This window comes from Miscanthus floridulus, chromosome 19 (assembly GCF_019320115.1).
Source record: "Miscanthus floridulus cultivar M001 chromosome 19, ASM1932011v1, whole genome shotgun sequence".
NCBI lineage: Eukaryota > Viridiplantae > Streptophyta > Magnoliopsida > Poales > Poaceae > Miscanthus > Miscanthus floridulus.
This window is the reverse complement of record NC_089598.1, coordinates 100553773-100572261: the sequence shown is the minus strand read 5'-3', so window position 1 is coordinate 100572261 and position 18489 is coordinate 100553773. Positions and strand designations below refer to the sequence as shown.

General features: G+C 43.7%; 1 pseudogene; it reads right to left on the bottom strand.

Annotated features, from left to right (window-relative positions):
* Positions 1-7366: 7366 nt before the first annotated feature.
* Positions 7367-13121, bottom strand: LOC136527860 (glutamate receptor 3.5-like; annotated as a pseudogene).
* Positions 13122-18489: the final 5368 nt, after the last annotated feature.

Sequence of the window (18489 nt, the reverse complement as noted above, 5' to 3'; positions counted from 1 at the left end):
ATACATTATATGCAATTCTTTCTGCTTATAGTATTGAAGAAATACATATATGCATGGCAAAATATCCTGCCTTATTTAGCAATTGCAATATTTTAACAATTTATATTAGAAAAATGTGGCAAACCCAAGTGAGGAATACGGGTATAGATGATGTTATACCGTGATGATGATCCGAAATACATGTTCAACTCGGGTGACGAATGAAAGGCATTTGGATCTTTGACTATATAGTACGTGGAATTGTTTTCTTTCTCCTCCGGTTTGCCTTCGATGATTCGATCCCATTCTTCTTTCTTCTTCGGTGTGACGCACTCAAACCATAAAAAAACAAAATTTACTTCTCTAAGGCCCTGTTCGTTTCGCTGAAAAGTCAGGCTGAAAAATACTAGTTTGCTGATTTATTGTGATAGAAAAATATTATACCATGGCTGATAAGATAAGCCTCCTGCCCCTCAATCACCTCTCCTACAACCCTGACCCTGAGATGTTGTAAACCTAAAATCTACATATTTAAGTTTGGCGACATAAAACCTTTCCTTGGATCTTTGAATCTAGAGTCGGTGGCTCGACGAACGTTCATAACTGTTTTCACATGGTTGTCTAAAGGATTCATCCATTTTAGGTTTTTGAAGTATAAGACGTTTATATAGATAAAGTTAAAATGTGAACATTGAACTATTCCATCAAGTAGAGAACAAAATGACTAGGCTAGACTTAGCTTCTTGTAGGGACTTATTTAAGTCCTTACCTTTGCACCCATTAGCCATATAAAACAAAAGACACAAAACTACAAACCGCTTACACTTTTTTTAATTTAGTCGGCAATGGATCATATAAGACTATCTCCAATAAGGAATTCATATGGACACCCAAATCCAAAATGGGTAGCAAGAGACCCAAAATCAGCCTTCAACAGAGTACCTATACGGGAGACCTATTTTTAGGTTACATGAGAGGCACAACCTAAATATGGGCATCATCTCTCCTGAAAACCCATTTGCAGAAATGATTCTCTTTTGGGTCTTGTTGTTGGAGAATATGCTGAATAGTTATTGAACCTTTTGCCTGTAGCGCTACCCAAAGGACGAATATGTCTTATATTTTAGGTATTGTTGTTGGAGATAGCCTAAGACCAAAGACACAAAACTACAAATTGACTTAACACTCTTTCCACTTTAGTCAACAGTTGCAAAGCCAATGGATAAAATCCTCAATTTGTTCTTCCTCCTAACCTTAGTACATTTTGATCTTCTCTCTCCACCATGCGCCGTTGCATGCCTTTGTATTCCTCTATTTCTGATAAAAAATCACTCTGCCGGATTCGCTTATACATTAACCTTGTTGTATTGCAATTTTGTTGTCTCGCCTGCTGCTGTAATAACACCAACCATCTTCTACCACCTTGGCAAGTGGCACTCTAGTTCCCTCCCTACCATGCTAATCGTGTGTGGCCACCGCAGATTGGCATATCACCCAAATGATTATTTCTAGAGAAATTTACTTACATGGCCCTCTTAAAACTCAGGCTTTTTTTCTGGGCCCCTAAAATTTCCAACTTACCTATTTGGCCTCCAATCCGACTTTCGATTCCTTATCTGGCCTTCCCATCAATTCGACCCTGTAACGGTGTTAGATGGAGACGAAAAGTCGATTCTACCCCAAAGCATCGTTTTTGATAGTTTAGAATTCAGTTTTTGATATTTTATAATTCAAATTCTACTGTACATTTTGTAGATGCTTGTAAATTGCATATGTTTCATTTTGAGCATTATTTTCACTTCTTGCACATAACTTTAGAGCACATCATAACTACAGCATTAGCACGCATTTTTTTTCCAGACATGGAGCCAATTGCACATATAAATTCAGTTCGCACATTTTTGATATCTCAAATAAATTCAGTTCACACATACTGGACATCTAAAATAAATTCAGTTCACACATAAGTCAAATAAATTTAGTTGTCACATACGCAAGCTAGTGCTACACACATGAGAAATCATAGGCTAAGCCTTCTTTTACTTCTTGTACTCATCGTCGGGCTAGTAGGCTGAGAAGTTTTGCTTCGTGTGCCCATTGCTGGGACTGTCAAGTATCACCTTTGGCTTGTTTACCGTCTCTTTGCCAAGCACTTTTCTTTTTCGTTTTGAATGTGACCTTCTTTTTAGCCTTGGCCTTCCTAGTTGATCTGTGTGGGCAGAGAAATCAATGGAAAGTGCCTCGGGTTGATTGGAGCCACTCCTTGACCTGGACATGTGAATATAGGGCAACAATGATTTTTAGCAAATAGAAATATGAACAATGAAAAAATTCAGAGTTGAAAATAGTACCTTTTTGATGTGCCTGAGTTGGAGCTACCATATTTCCCCTTTTTCTTACTTGATATCTCCAAGGATTGGCTGTGGTGAAAGACAAGCAATCTATTTAGTATCTAAGACAAATAGTCATTCATGATAGCATAAATTCATATTTTCAGCACTAGTGATAAGTACCTTTTAGATGTGTTGGGAGTACAATCAACAGATTTTCTCTTTTTTTAGCAGTAGTTTCCAAGCTTTGACTATGGTGAGACAGTAGGAACATAGAATCAATCATAAGTTTGAAGTGAACATGGGAGTAAGTTTGACATTGCAAGGGATATGGAATTGCAAACCTTGGTGGAAAAGACATGGATGCAGATGGTGCTTCTTCCAAAGGCATAATGGAACTTTCAGCAGATTTGTTGTTTTTTTGCCCTCTTCTTTGGTTCTCCTCTGCAATGTCAAAAATAAGAAAGTCACTAATATGTGTTTTATTAAAAGTAGAGAAAGAGTAGACAAATTATTACTTGATAGCTTTCATAGCAGCAATGTCTTCTGGTCTTCCTCGCTTGCAATTATGCCAATGATGTCCGTAGTCCATGTAAATAGGGCATTGGTGCTGGCCTTTACTCCTTTTCTTATCAGAGCTACCTTTGTGCCTCTCTGTTTTAGGCCTACCTAGCTACTTGCTTTAATAGAGGTGGGTGCATGAAAAAATAATGAGTAGATTTCGGCCACTGAGTCTTGTCAGGCATAGCAGGGATAAGCTGACTATATGCAACTCTAAACTTCTCAATGCAGTAATACATGTCAACATATTGCTCTATTGGTGCATTGCTAAGTGATGTGATGAATGCGAGTGCATGCTTGCAAGGAATTCCAGAAACCTGCCACTGTCGACAAGAACATGTCCCCTCAAGTAGGTTAACCACAAACCTGAAGCCACTACCACCCATTGTTGTTATTTCACCCACATGTTCTCCGCATTCTAGCACTTCCAAGTTTAATTCTCTACTGGCCTCATTCAATTTCTTTATTATGTGAGGTAGAATCAAGCCATCAAGTTTCTTTCCTATTTTTCTCCTTTGGTTCCACTTGGTCATAAGTAGTTGCCTAAACTTGTCCATGAAATCATCCAAGTTTAGGGACTTGTGATGCTTTATTGCATGCTGAGAAATAGCCATCATGTTTTATTGCATGCTGAGAAATAGCCAGTCTAAACTCTGGCATGCTATCATAAGTCGAGTCTACTACCATCGGAGGATCCTCTGTATCATATTCTACATTTGGAGCATAGTTTTCCTCATCATATGGCAACTCCTCTTCACATGGTAACTCATCTGACACATCCTCACCCTCGCTATCATCAAGGGACACATCTCCACCCTCACTATCATCAGGGACATAGGCCGAGTCTCTCTTTTCCTTTATCAGAAGAAGGCACAACTGCTAGACCATTAACGGGTTCATTCTCCAAGTACATAATCTCCTCATCAATGCCTACATGTTCGTTCTGTGGTAGTGGATTTTTAAGGTAATCATCCTCAACCGGATCTGTGTTGGTGTTAACTGGCTCTGTGTTGGTGTCCACTGCCTCTATGTTGTTGTCAGGCTGCCTTTCATCATTAAAATCCCACTCAGAGATCGGCTCAAAAGCATTAGAAGGACCACAATATGCAATGAACATGATGACAATCTTGCTCTTAGAGTGCTTACTAAACATAGTCATTAATTGTTGGTCAGATGTTATTTCTGGGAAGCTTTTTAGAACTTCATCATAATATTGAACATGGGCAACTTCCAAATAACGTGGTGGATACCTTTCTACCACTGATTCAACAAGATCCTTATAATTTGTCAAGTCTGAATCCACAACCATCTCAAAGCTAAAACATTTAATATCCTTTCTGCACTTCTTTCTGTTGCCCAACAATTTAATTTTCAACAAGAAACTTGAATTTGGATCAAATCTGCTATTTCAACAAGAAACCTAAGTAACGCAAACAAGATCTACAAATGCATGTCTAGTACTGCAGTTGAACAAAAAAAGATGGACTCACTCGTCGAGCCAATCAGTCTCCACTACTTGCGGTTCATCGACAGCTGCACCATTGGTGACGGTTGCTGCAGAGCCCGAACCGGCGTCGCCTGAACCATGGGTAGCACCCGCCGCTTGGTGCCGAGCAACTGGTCCCCACTGCCTCGACGCGCGCGGCTCGCCCTGCTGGCTAGGCGCGCGCGGAAGGTCCGGCCGCCTGGGCGCACGCGAGAGCACCCGCTGAAGGTCCGACCGCCTGGCGCGCGTGAGAGAGCCCGCTGCCTCGGTGCGCATGGCTCGCCCTGCCGCCTGGGAACGCCACGCGGAGCAGGCCTGGGCGAGAGCCGGCACAACCCCTACCGAGGAGCGCGACGCCGCTCCTGCCTCCGCCTAGGCGAGCGTCGGCCCAGCCATCGCTGGGGAGCGCCGACCCTACGCTGGCCCAGCCGCCACCGTCGAGGGACGCGACCTCGCTCACGCGGTCCGCAGGGGCGAGCGCGGCCCGGTCCGCAGGGGCGAGCGCGGCCCGGTCCGCAGGGGCACAGGGACGCGCGGGATGGCCTCCGCCGCTGCCTCGCAAGCCACTGGAGGCTCCTCCGCCTGCGCCGACTCCGCCTCCATCCGCACGGGTGCAGGAGCTGTATGCCTCGAAGCTTTTTTCCTGATCCGGTCTGAGTCGTGCGTTACTGGGAGAAAAGGAGATGTAGTGAAGGGTAATCATGTCATTTCACATTAGTCTTCAGTTGGACTTCACGGTGCCCTCAAACAGAACTGACGAGAAGGCCATACAAGGAATCGAAAATTGGATTGGAGGCCAAATAAGTAAGTTGGAAATTTTCAAGGCCAAGAAAGAAAGACTGAGTTTTAAGAGGGCCATGTAGGTAATTTTCTCTTCTTTCTAAGGGCTATTTGGCACTGATTCATTCAGCTCCTTGCTACATTGCGCCGATGAGCTAGAGCACATGAAGAAAAGATATGGCTTATTCTACTTCATGTTGAGAAGAGGATAAAGACGGTCCTTCACTACATCATAGCTACAGTGCACTAGAAGGTGAAGCCGGAGCTGGATGAACCTCCACCAAATGGAGCTCAAGAACACGTTGTAAGCCCTTCCTCGAGTGGACTAGTGGCTGCGTAAGCATCGACTATATGTCCCTAATCAACTCCTTTTTACGCTGTTGATCCTAGGAAAAAGTTTAAACCCAAACAAGCAGATAAAGCAAAAGTAGTGGGTTGGTGATAGCCTAGTATGTCAGGATAAGACAGGCTTAGGGTCTATTTGTTTGAGTTGTAGCTTTTAGGTTTTTGACTCAAAAGTCAGTTTTCTGGCTTTTGACTATTGCTATTGGTTTTCTTAATAAATATTTAACTTCTCAGTACACAAAACGCCAAAAGAGTCGATCTCAGTTTGCTTTTCTGCTTTTAGTTTATTGCATCAGAAGCCAGATTTCTAGTTTTTCAAAAGGTAGCCCAATAAATATGTTGTTTGTTTCAACTTCTATCTTCTATGTGACAGAAGCCAGATAAAAAGCTGAAACAAACATGCCTAATGCTTTTTAGTTTTTCTTTCATACTTAGAAAGGTCCCAATATATATAAACCAAATGTGAAATGTCAATGCTCCTTCCGTTCAAAATATTAAGGCACATTTTATTTCACAAAAATCAAACTTTCGTCTATTTTGACTAACAATTCATCAAATTATAAGTATGTTCATGTAATAAAAGTTATATACTACTGGATTCATATTTGACTACTTTCACTGTATTGGTTTTATACCTATTATATTAATGATATAGGAGCATTATGCAAAGAAACAAAAGCTAAAATTTAACTTATAATTTGGAACAAAGAGAATATTACACGGGGAAAGAATGATTAAAGTTTAACTTCGAAGACCGAAGGAAACTAAACTAAACACGCCTTGTCATTCTTGAACGGTTTGTTCAAAAAAAAAAGTTACTCTTGGACGGATGAAGTCCTTCTAAGCCACTCCATTTTATTATTGGGGCTCTTGTGTTCTTGCTCCTATTTTGATGTGCAATTGTGATTTTGCCCTCATTTTTCTAATTTTGTGATTTTGCCTTTAACTGTTCAAGTCAACGCGATTTTGCCCCTGGTCAACGGAAAAAACAGGGGCAAATTCGCGTTGACCAGGGGCAAAATCGCGTTGACTTGTGAACAGTTAAGGGCAAAATCACAAAGTTAGAAAAACAAGGGCAAAATCACAATTGCACATCTGTGTAAGGGGCAAGAACACCATTTTCCCTTTATTAAAATAAAAATCGTAAAAACTTGGTAACGGTTCTGTAAGTGTGCGGCTACTAGCTGCTGAGTGCGGGGAACCGGAATAACGTGGTGTTTGATCCGATGACTAAAATTTAGAAAGTGTGTTGAGAGGACGTTGTATGAGGTATTTAGATATTAATAAAAAAACAAATTACATAATCCGTCAGTACTCCATAAGACGGATTTTTTAAGTCTAATTAACCCGTCATTAGCATATGTTTACTGTAGCACCTCATTGTCAAATCATGGACTAATTAGGCTTACAAGATTCATCTCGTAAATTAGTCGCAGACTATGCAATTAATTTTATAATTAATCTATATTTAATACTCCATACATGTGTCCAAACATTCGATGGGACAACGATTAAATTTAAATTTTAGGAGAGGCAACCAAATACCACCTAAGTTGCTTGTCCATGGCCAGGGCCAGTACTGTGTGTCCGGACTCTACACCGAAGGCTGGAGCAGCGGTCAAGCTGAGCAACTGCAGTGGCATTTCCTCCTATATATATGTCGAGCTCGCGAAGCGATTTTGGAGAGTGGGATTGTCTGTTAACAATGCCGTGTTTCGATTCGATGCGCAGGACCAGCGTGGCTACTAGATCATTATGCAGCCTGTTCGGGAGGCCGTATCGTATCGTGGATTATTTACTGTTGACTAATTTGGTGTGAGAGAAAAATACTGTTTCCGACTGGAAATTTACGATCGTTTACGAACAAGCGAACAGGCTGATGGTTTCTCGTGCCCACGCGAGGGTGACCAGATCCGTGTAATAGCCCAACGGCCGATCTGTTCCCACTTTAAAGCTCACTTCTGGGCTTCAGGGTTTCAGAATTCAAGAGCGTTACCCAAATTGCTCATGCCACTTGCATAATCTTGAAGCAGAACCATAAATCAGAGGAAAGCTAAAATGGCGCCTGCCAGAAAAACAATTGAAATAAACCACTTTGCACAGCTTGGAGCAATGGTCAATTGCTGAAAACAGTTTTGTCAAATACAAACAGCTTATATCAGGAACATAAGAAATGGACTCCTAGTATAGATCAAAGCATACCATTACTATTTACATCGATTTGTTTTTGCTTTTGGAGATAACCTAACTCAATACGATTGATAATGAACTTCCCCTGCTTTGCCATATCCATCTGAAGGACAGAAATCTGAAAGATTGTCCTAAGCTGAAGCCACTGACTGAGCATATGAGAATCCTGCAGCTTGGCTATCTTTATCGCTTGATCTTCGTTTCATCGTTTTCTTAATCTCCTCCTTCTTGTCGACAAACTGGATCAGCTCTTTGAAGCTGCCAAGGCGTGATAGCCGCCGCTGTCTTATGACAGGACCAGAAGCAGCTGCGCTGGGCTTGCCAGCAGCTTCAGAACTGGAGTACTGGTTGTACAGCCAGCAGACTCGTATGAAGAATACCAGCAGTGCGAAGACGCATATCAGGGCACACACAAGGAAAAGGCCCCAAAAGCTTCCAAGGCCAAGCCTGGTTGCTCCCACTTGGCTGTCATCTGAGGAGCAACTAGACCGTGAGAACCACTCGTCGTGGATTCTCTGAAGTTGGCCACTCTCTGAAAGTTGAAGGATGGCGGTCGATAAATCTGCAGCAAGTGTGGAGTCTCTCTGGAATGCCTGTAAAGAAAAGCAATGGAGCAGAATAAATCATTTCCGTTACAGTGCCAGACATGGATGTGTGCTTCCCTGAGATGAAGTAAATGAGGGAAGAGAACAAGATAAAGGACAATGAACATACAAAGCCCCATCCTTCCTTTGTGAATTCCTCTCCCACTATTCTGAATTTGCAGTAGTTTGACAGGAAGATATCAATATATGGCTTCTCATCAACAATTGCAGCAACACCGCCGTATTTTGGTCCCCGGTTAAGGGCGTCAGCATATTCCTGGATCGTATTCAGTGGTACCAGTCGAGAGAGAGGAACATTGAAGTTTTCACTCAGGTACCTTTTGGTAAATTTTCCGGCCTGGTATCCAATAGGTAAAGAACTTGAAACCAAACTATCAATCCCTGTAATTCCAGTTGAGAGCTGTTGGACTGTGAGGATTGACGTCAAGCTAGCAGTGTAACTTGAAGTGATGATCAGCACAACGAACAACCATATTATCAACACGAACCGCCCAAGTGTGCTTACAGTGTTCTCTCCTGAAGTGAGTTTCTCGTCAAGACGTTTCCATGCATATAGGCAAAGAATCATGGAAGAGTTTATAAGTTAATATCATGGACGCGTCTAGTGGACTTACTGTGTGCGAAGAACATTGTTGAGAAGCTAAACCTGAAAGAGAAGCACATATCATCCGTCAATTCCTGAAGTTAGCAACTAAGCATTTAGGAAAAAAAACACCAACAAAATAACAGTAAATCATAAGATGAGCATGAATTGAATAAAGCTAGAAACATTTTTCACCCATAATGGTATTGCCAGTCTGAACTTTGACTCAAACAAGGTAAGGTAAATTAGGACAAAAAAACATCCACAAAGTTACAACATGCAACAGACGTACCATAACATTGTTATGACTTGTCGCCTTGGAGAGCCTCGAAATTCCTCATTAGTACGATGTTCAAGAAGCCAAACTACTACACCCACCAAAATAAAAAGAGCAACTGTGACACACCACATCTCCAATGTGAAAGGTTCAAGGAAAGGCCAGGCACTTGAAGTTACGTGTTTCACGGGCGCTACTATCACAAGCCCTGACTCAATATAAGGCTGTGTGTATTCTGCAAGCCGCATTCCATTTCTCACTATAGCAAAGTCGCCTACAGCTGCATCAAGTGACTAAATGAAAATGAAACAAATCAGAGGTCTGACAACAAAAATGTGAAATAGATTGGGACAAGAATGAGAGCATACATTGGCAGCAACCATTCTAATGATGTCAATATAGCTAGGGTTTTTTGTGCCATCCCCAATAGTTATAAATTGGTAAGGAACTGGGTAAGGAAGCAGTTTAATTGCTGCGTTGAATATCTCGATGCAATAACCACTCATGTTATCTCCTCTCCCTGACACTAATTCCTTAAAGCTTGCTTTAATTGGAACCCCAACTCTCAGAGGTTGGCCAGTGGTTGGGAATACCCATCCCTGAGGCTTAGTAGTGGAATCACCAGGCCATACCACATCATGCAGCTGCTGGGCACTTGTAGATGTATTTCGTGGCATCTGACACAAAATTTCAGGAGCAGCCACTGGAAAGCCCAGAATAGTTAGACCAATAGCCAGTCAAGCGGGAGCCAGAGTCAGCAACATTAAGGATATCATACGCTGGGCGTACCAAATTGTGGTCTGAATCAAACTGGACTGGACCTGTAACACCTGTAAAGTTGGTGAGGAGAAGTTGCTGCAGCATCTGCTCACCACCATCAAATATCTTCAGAGTTGATAGATGCAACGTGCTGTCATTTAAATTTTGTAATCTGGGATCTGTTGAGAAGTTGATCTGTTGCCCACTACTGAGAAATTTATTGACAGCACGAGCAACGGCCCAAACCGAGTCATAAGCATAAAAACCATACGAGTTCAAGCCAGAAGTAATATTTCTGTTACGAGCCACATCATTCCATTTAGATATGAACTTATCCTTGGCTTCAGATTCAGGAATGTGCTGACGCAGAACAATTAGTCCCTGAATATGACCCATATCTTTAAGATCTCTAAATGTTGAGGAATCAAGGACAGCAGCTAGCCAATCAGTTACTATCCAGACATAGCCACTGGCCATCATTCGGAGGTTCTTAGCTACAGAAAATATTCTCATCCCCGTGTCAGGATTGACATGCACAACCATGACCCTTGATTCCATCATATTTGCTCTAAATAGTACATCATTGATCACGTCTGTATTTGAATTTGGAGGAATAGCTGCTTTATATGAAATCTTTGCCCTCTTTAATGCAAGCGCATCACCGAGGGCTTCCATGCCACCTCGCCCATAATCATCATCAACGAATATAGCAGTCACCCTTTTCCATTGATAGTAATCAACAATGCTAGCAACGGCATTCATTTGGAAGTAGTCACTTATGGTTGTCCTGATGAAGTACGGATACTCTGATGCAGAAAGACTTGGATCTGTAGCCGCAAATGATAGAAGTGGTACATGTAGTTCATTAACAACATGGGAGACGACATGGCCTATCCCGGAGGATTGTGGGCCAATCACCGCAACTACGCTTCTTTCCATTAGCCGCAACGCTGCAACCAAGTAAGGTTTCTATGAATCAGTTCATGCACCGTCAAAGTAGAAGTGACACTTGAGGTACTGAAGTTAATTTCTGATGTCTTTCAAGCCAAGAAAAGATGGCAGCTTATTGTACTCGTGCCTATAAAGATCCCACTAATTTTGACCTTAAACTTTATGCATGTCATGCAAACTTTATTTTCTGATAAAAACAGGAAAACTAGCTGTGATTCAAACAAAGAAACAGTCTCCAATAAACCTATATAGTTTACTTTGTTCTGGTTCTCAAACTTGACAGAAGGAAACAAAGAATCTTGAATGAGAATAAAGTGAGGAATTGGATGCTCCCTAACAGCTGACACATGTTTCCTGCATCCTACAGAATACCTTAACCGATTTCACAAGTTAAGCCATTTGTGGTACCACTCCATCAGTAACAGCTAACACATGTTTCCTGCATCCTATAGAATACCTAACCGATTTCACAAGTTACGGCACCACTCCATCAGTAACAGCTGACACATGTTTCCTGCATCCTACAGAATACCTTAACCGATTTCACAAGTTACGCTATTTGTGGTACCACTCCGTCAGCACTCTTTCTGTCTGTTGCTCTTCTATTACCAGGACAATCGGGTTAGTAGAATTCTTAAGCTATTTTTGCATAGGTAGATCAATATGGATATGGATAAGTGAACGCATAATGAGGGGAACAAGTGGAAGTGATCTAGAGACTAGAGAGTGGTATTTTAGTAGAATGAGGGGTCAGGGTTCATAGGCATCCGAAAGCATGGATGGGGTGTTGACCAAGTGTCAAAAAGTATCTTATTTATTTGAATGTTACAAAAATTACTGATACCGACGATTATCAGTGTCCAATGTATATTTGAGGAGCATCATTATCTGATATGCAAACTTTTGTAAGTATCTGTGCAATCATAGTTCTTCAGAAAGGAATATGTTATTATAAGATACTTTTGATCGACGTAAGACAAACAGAAAAGCTAACATTGTCAAATCATCTTATGAAACACGAGCCGAGCAATTATTAAGAATATAAAAATCCGACCAGTAGGAGTACCTGGATTAGTTTGACTAAACCAATAATACAGTGGGACTGAATAGTCCCCTCCCATCCGCCTCCTATGTTTTTGCCGGCAGTAAAGTTCTCTCTTGGATCAGTCTAAGATTTTGTTCAGGTTTTAGACGAACAATCAACTTTTTTGAACATGGATAATAATAAGATAGACATTGCCCCCTCTTTTATGCTTTACTGATAATAAGTATAAAGATTAAACAGCAGGATTAAGACTACTGTTACAGCTGCTGGCTATAATATTTCCTCAAAACTTTGAAACAGCTCTGTATCCAAAAAGGCCTCCATATTTCCATTTCCGCTGCTACCTCTGCAGTAATTCTAATTCTTAACTATAAAAAAGGAAAAAACCTACTTTTTTTTGAAAGACAAAAACAACAACAACAACAACATCTTGACACATGGACATGCCTACACGAGCAACTGAAGCTTCGCCAAACAAAAAAAAAAAAAGCCACTGACAGAGGGGGAAACGAAAACCCAACCATCGATGGTCCCAAGAAAGCCGCTGCAGTTGGTGTCCTGGGGCACCAAATTGAGCTGGGTCCCCGGGAGGACCTTGCCGTCCGCGTTGACGTCATCGACGGCGAGCTCGATGGCGAGCTGCGCCGCGCGGCCAATTGTGGAGTCGTACGTGAAGAGAGCGCCGACGGTCACCTCGCTCGGCCGCGCCCCCGCCGCCGACGCCGCCCGCGCGGCGGCAAGCGCCAAGAACAGAATCACCAACTGAGCCGCGCCCATTACCCGGAATTCAAGCGGCACTAGAGGCTAGAGCACGGCGCGGGCCGGAACCTTGGTACCAACCGCATCAGTCAGCTCGGAGAGGAGGAATGACTGAATGAGAAGCGCTGGGAGGATGAGGGGCAGCGACGGCTGGTTCTGGGTGGAGTTATGGTATCGTCGCAAAGCAAGATTCTGGTTTTTGAGGTGGGCAAGGAAGGAGGACGGTGAAGAGGACAACTGGTGAGGAGCCGAGCTCTCTCCCTCGCCGCGGGATGCCGGGATGAGGCTTTGAGGAGCCGACGCACTGTACCGGAGCTGACTCCGAGTCTCCGAACTCTGGGGACTGTATGGGATCTGAATCCGAACTCGGAAGTCGGAATGCGTAGGTGTGAAGTCACGCATGACCCAAGCGCGCACAGCAGAGAGACAGCGAGCGCCGAGCGAGATGGAGCTTGGGGAGGTTGAGGGTGAATGAATGGGTGATGCTACCGCGCGACGGAGACGGGAAGGAAGGAATTTTGTCGTCACGGACGTCGGACCCAGGCGAGAAAGATATTTTTTTTTCGTGCCAAGTCGCAGCCAGGTCCGTCGGTGGACAGCGTCTCCATGGACCAGTAATTTTTCAACAATTCTGATCTCTCTGAGTGATAGCATGGAAATCAAGGCCCTTTGCTAACATTTGTTTTTCTTTCCCTTGAGAACAACCAAAACTTGTCCACATTTCACATCTGGCTGACATATGTTAACCAAACTTTTTAATAACTTCTGCTTCACAGACCTCTGTCATGGCCAATTTTAATAACAAACCAACCAAGTCTTGAATTAGCTCAATCTCATCATTTGTCCTGCTCATGCATAGCCCTACCGTTCTCCACAAGTGATTGCATAGCCCTACCGTTAGCCCTTTCTTTGCAACATTGTTTCAACCATGCGTCGACCACCTATTGGTCAATGAGGCGAGCGCCAATGGGCACTAGGACTTGTGCACCGTTACCATGCCAGGATAGTCCAGGGCTCACTCCTTCCCCGTGCTTGCACTACAACACTGGAACACCTCCATTGTTGAGTCACGATACATCACCCAGTGGACTGCCAAGATGTTGACCTATAAGCGCCACCACATCTAGAAAGGAGCACACGTACATTGCATGTCGTTCACGTCTTCGGCGTTGTTAGTGATGAAGGTCACACACACATGTGTGTGCACGTGTCCCCTGGTACCACTGAAGTTGAGTTTGGCGTGAACAAGAACTAACAGCGGAAGCAGTCTGTCCACACTTCACGTTGTGGATCCGGGTCCTGAAAGTCCTTGGTTCGTTGTACTCCGAGTCCACCGATGGAGTCTTTTTCACGCTGGTGCTGACTATTTTGCCCTCAAATATTTTGAAACATTTGTAAAATCCTAATTTGAGTTAAGGACAAAGTGGCGTGCCTCTGCCGTAAACAACTCCTATACACATGGAAAGACAACTAATGCCTATTTCACTCTCTTCTACGGAGTAACCTTCCTTGGCATTATTTTCATTTTTGGGCATGCAACTTTTAATACTTATTCAAACCTTTTCCACGCTAGCATTCTATATATTCTACATGGATAACAGTATCAAAGAAAAATAATATAGTCGGCCTATGCTGTTCCAGCGGAAAATAAACATTGCCTAAGGAGGTGTTTTTTTTTCCTAACTAGTGGAGTCAAAGCCATACCGCTCCGCTGCTCAAGTGTCGTGGCTCTCGCCACATCCGTAGTTCCCTACCACCGTAGTTATCGTGATCTCGTCTCGCCGCTGCCAACATTCTAGCCTTCCATCCGTGATGGCTACCTTGTCAACATCTAATAAGCACAAATTTTGGCATTGTTGTTCCGGCTTTCAAATTCATGGTGTTGATCTTTAAAGAAAATATGGCACCACCCTCATCGATCTAACCTCCATCACCAGCGCCGTCTTTGTGGTTCGAGCTTGAATCTTCGGCATGCCTTCATCTCACCTCACCTACAAAGTCACAGTTGTTTTAGATTCGATCCATAACGACATCCACTATTATAAACGATTTTTTAGAGATGTATCAATTTTCTTTATCCAAGGTTGTATCATGAACTACGTCTAAAAGTGGGTCTAGAGACTGACTGCCCATAGAGATCAATTTCTATAGTCAATTGCATTTTTAGAGGCGGTTGGTGTTTGTAATTGCCTCTAGAAATACTATTTACATGAGCGGCTTGTGCTATAAACTGCCTCTAAAAATAAAACCATTTCTTAAGGTGATTGATAGAAATAGCATTTCTAAGGGTAATCATATATCGACCGCCTTTAAAAATAAATCTGGCCTATTATCTCGAATACCTAATCTATAGACTTTATAGGCACCAAACCCGCGGGTCTTTTACTCTCTTGCCTCTCTATCTTTTCTTTAACCACAACAGCCACCAAAGGCCTCTCACCCACTCTCGTCTATCCACTCAGCATATCCACCCATGTCTCTATCTTCTCTTTACTCCACATATGACCTCTCTTTTCTCTACCCTACAATAGGGGCCTCGGCTGATAGGCTCAGAGTGATAGCACGATGGGGCCTCGACGAAGTGGTTCAGATGGCGGCGTAGTGGGGCCATGTTGAGTGTATTAGGTAGGAAGGTGCTTCACCTTGGCGGATCCGACGGGAGAAGGGCTCGGCCATGGCGGATCTGGCTGAGTGAAGTGCTTGCCACAGTAGGCAGTTAGGTACAACCGATTTGATGGCCAGCCACAAAAAATCTTACTCATCCAAAATGGATGTGAACGGCTAGCGAATGGCAATGGTGTTATGCATATGGTCATCGTGCATCTTTTTTTATAAAAGTCGGTTTCTATAGATGAACCACTCCGCCTCTAGAAATTCAATTTTTAGCTGCGGTCTTGTAGCCACAGCTGACGAAACCGATTTTATTTGATCGATAGTGCAAGTCGGTTTTGTAGTATAGTGATCATCATCCCGTACGTCGTTGTCGTCGGCATGGTCGAGCTCCGTGCTTGCCGCTTCAGTGCATGTCTTGTTCATTGCCTCAATTTGATCCATGCTTTTCTTGAAGTCAAACACTTGAGGTGCTGCAAGCCCTCACTACGGGATACTGTTAATTTATCGAGTGTGAGTAACACTTGGCAAATAGTGCTACACACTCGGCAAACTCTTTACCGAGTGCCACACTCAGTAAAGTGGACTCGGCAAACAACGACTCGGTGAAGTTATTTTACCGAGTGTCTAATATCGGCTACCGAGTGCTATAATGACACTCGGTAAACAATTATGACTTGACGGTCGTCAGCCTCCAAACTGACCGTTAACGGCGACGTTTACCGAGTGTCACTAGCAGCACTCGGTAAATAAATTAGCATTTCGTGATTAAAACAATTCCGCAAATAAATTTTTTGAATAATGTTTACCGAGTGTAGATCCTAACACTCGGTAAAATAATAACCATTTTCGTGATTAAAACAATTCCGCAAATAAACTTCAGGAATAATGTTTACCGAGTGTTCTCACTCGGTAAAAAGTAGTCAAATATTTTCGAGTGGGGAAGCGACACTCGGTAAAAAATGGCACCCTCGGCAAAATTCACAGAATCAGAACCAATTTGGTTCTATTGGCTGTTTTACCGAGTGCTACACTCGGTAAAACTGACAGAATCTCTGTTTTACCGAGTGCTACACTCGGTAAAATATGTCCACATAATTTTTTTTTATTTGTTTCAGTGCATATCCAGTCACAATAAGCAACAAAATCACAGAAAATTATAATAACATGACAGATAGGCAATATATATCACATATATGTCCACAAATGTCACATCCACTCACAATAACAAACATATGTCGACAAGCATCATGCAAAGTCCACAAACACCATCAACATATGTCCAAAGTCCACAAAGTTCAACCAAGTCCACAGTTCAACATACAAAACTATCAAACAAGGTCGGATGGCCTGTCACATGGTCGGAGGCCTGCGGAGAAATGGAGTCAAGTCCAGGTCTTGATCACCCTGCATATCGTTGTTCGATCCAGTTTTAGAAGGTTCCTAGAATGAGATTGCACATGTGAGTTATCTGGATCAAAGCAAATTCTAAGGTCTAAGCTATGGTAGGTCAAACTAAGGTATAAGTCGAAGGTAGCTCTATATGACACGAAAGTGAAGAGTGCATCTAAGTGACTCACAGGAGTGCCGTCGCGCGGAGGTGGAGGCACCAACGGTATCATCGGCGGCGGCGGAGGCGGTGGAGGCTGGCCCATGCTCTGAGAAAAACGGGCCATGTACTCATACCAGTCCTTGTGCGCCTGCTGGAAGGCCTCAAGCTGGGTCTGCACTCGCGCCCTCTCCTGTGCCAACTCGGCCTGGTGCGACAGCTCGAGGGCCTGAAGCTGGCTCTGTGAGGCCTGCTGTGACTCCTGCAGGGCTTCAATCTAGGCCTACAATTATTTATCACATAGTTAGAATGCAAATAAAGAACGAGTAGAAAATGAATGGACAACGAATACAACAGAACTAACCTGGAGTGCTACCACCTGGGGCTGTGAGCGTGGGCGTATGGCCGGACTCGAACTCGTGCTCCGGGCTCTAATCTGGGCGAGTGTCTGAGTGTTGGCCGTGTCTATGGTGCTGTTGCCCATATAGTACCGCCCGTGTGGCTTACCTGGTCCCAACCTCATGACGATGTCACCCTCGAGGTCAGCGGTGCTCGGATCAAATTCTGACCCATGGATCTCTCTCGCCATCGCCGTGTACTCGCTGAGGCGCCTGTGCACGCTCGGGTTGCTGTATGCCTCGGGCGAGTCCTCCGGGTTGTAGACGAGGTCGGGGTCCTTTGCCTTGCCCTTGTGTGCCAAGGCATATGCCTTGAACGAGGCGCACTCCTGGCCGGGGTGGAACCACGTCTGCAGGAAGAAGCACAACAATAAGATATTATGCATTCAGAAGTTAGCATAGCAACAACGAAATGAAATCCGCGTACATATCTGACTGCATATTCCTTGAGGGTAGTGGGGCCTTGTTTGTGCGAGGAACCCTGCATCATCGCACGGCAACGTGAGCGTACGGCGTGATATTGCTCGTACTCCTCACTCAACCACTTGTCCACAATGGCCTCCCAGCAGTTGTCCATCCCCGCACACCAAGCAGGAGGCACTTGCACGTACACGAGCACATGACAAATCATAAATCAATTTCAGTGCAATTAATCGCAGACGATGTAATCTCATGTTTACCGTCAAGTATTGCTCCTTAGTCAGGGGCAGGTGCACTGCCTGCGCTCTGGTGACTCTGTGTCCTCTACGGCCATGGTAAATTCTTCTGCACAGGAGCTTTGTCTCGTAGAAGAGGTCCTGCACTCGGTGAACACAGACTCTGTTCACCACGTCATCCGCGTCCTCCCTACGTACTCCCTCCGCCAAGGTGTAGTAATCCTACAAGCAAATACAGTCAGTAATATACAATTAATGTGATGTTATTATCAGCATAGTGCGATGAACACGTACCCACAGCTCTTTCATCACCCGGTCGGCCTTGCTGTTATAACACCTGCCAGCTCGATCAGTCTGATCGCTGGCGGCGTGCCAGTGGGACCACTTCATGGCGGGCTGCACAACACCATCGATCCTCACCATCCCGGGGTAGTTTGCCCTGCACAGAAGACCCAGGATCCCGTTTACTCGGCGAGAGTGACTCCCTGGGATCACCATTTCCCAATCCCTCCACAAAGTTATTGAGATTGAATATTAGTTTCTGTTATAACTTAAAAACCTGTGAAGTAGTGTTAACATGCAAAAATTACTTACTTAGTTCCAGAGGGTCGAATCACTGGCCATCT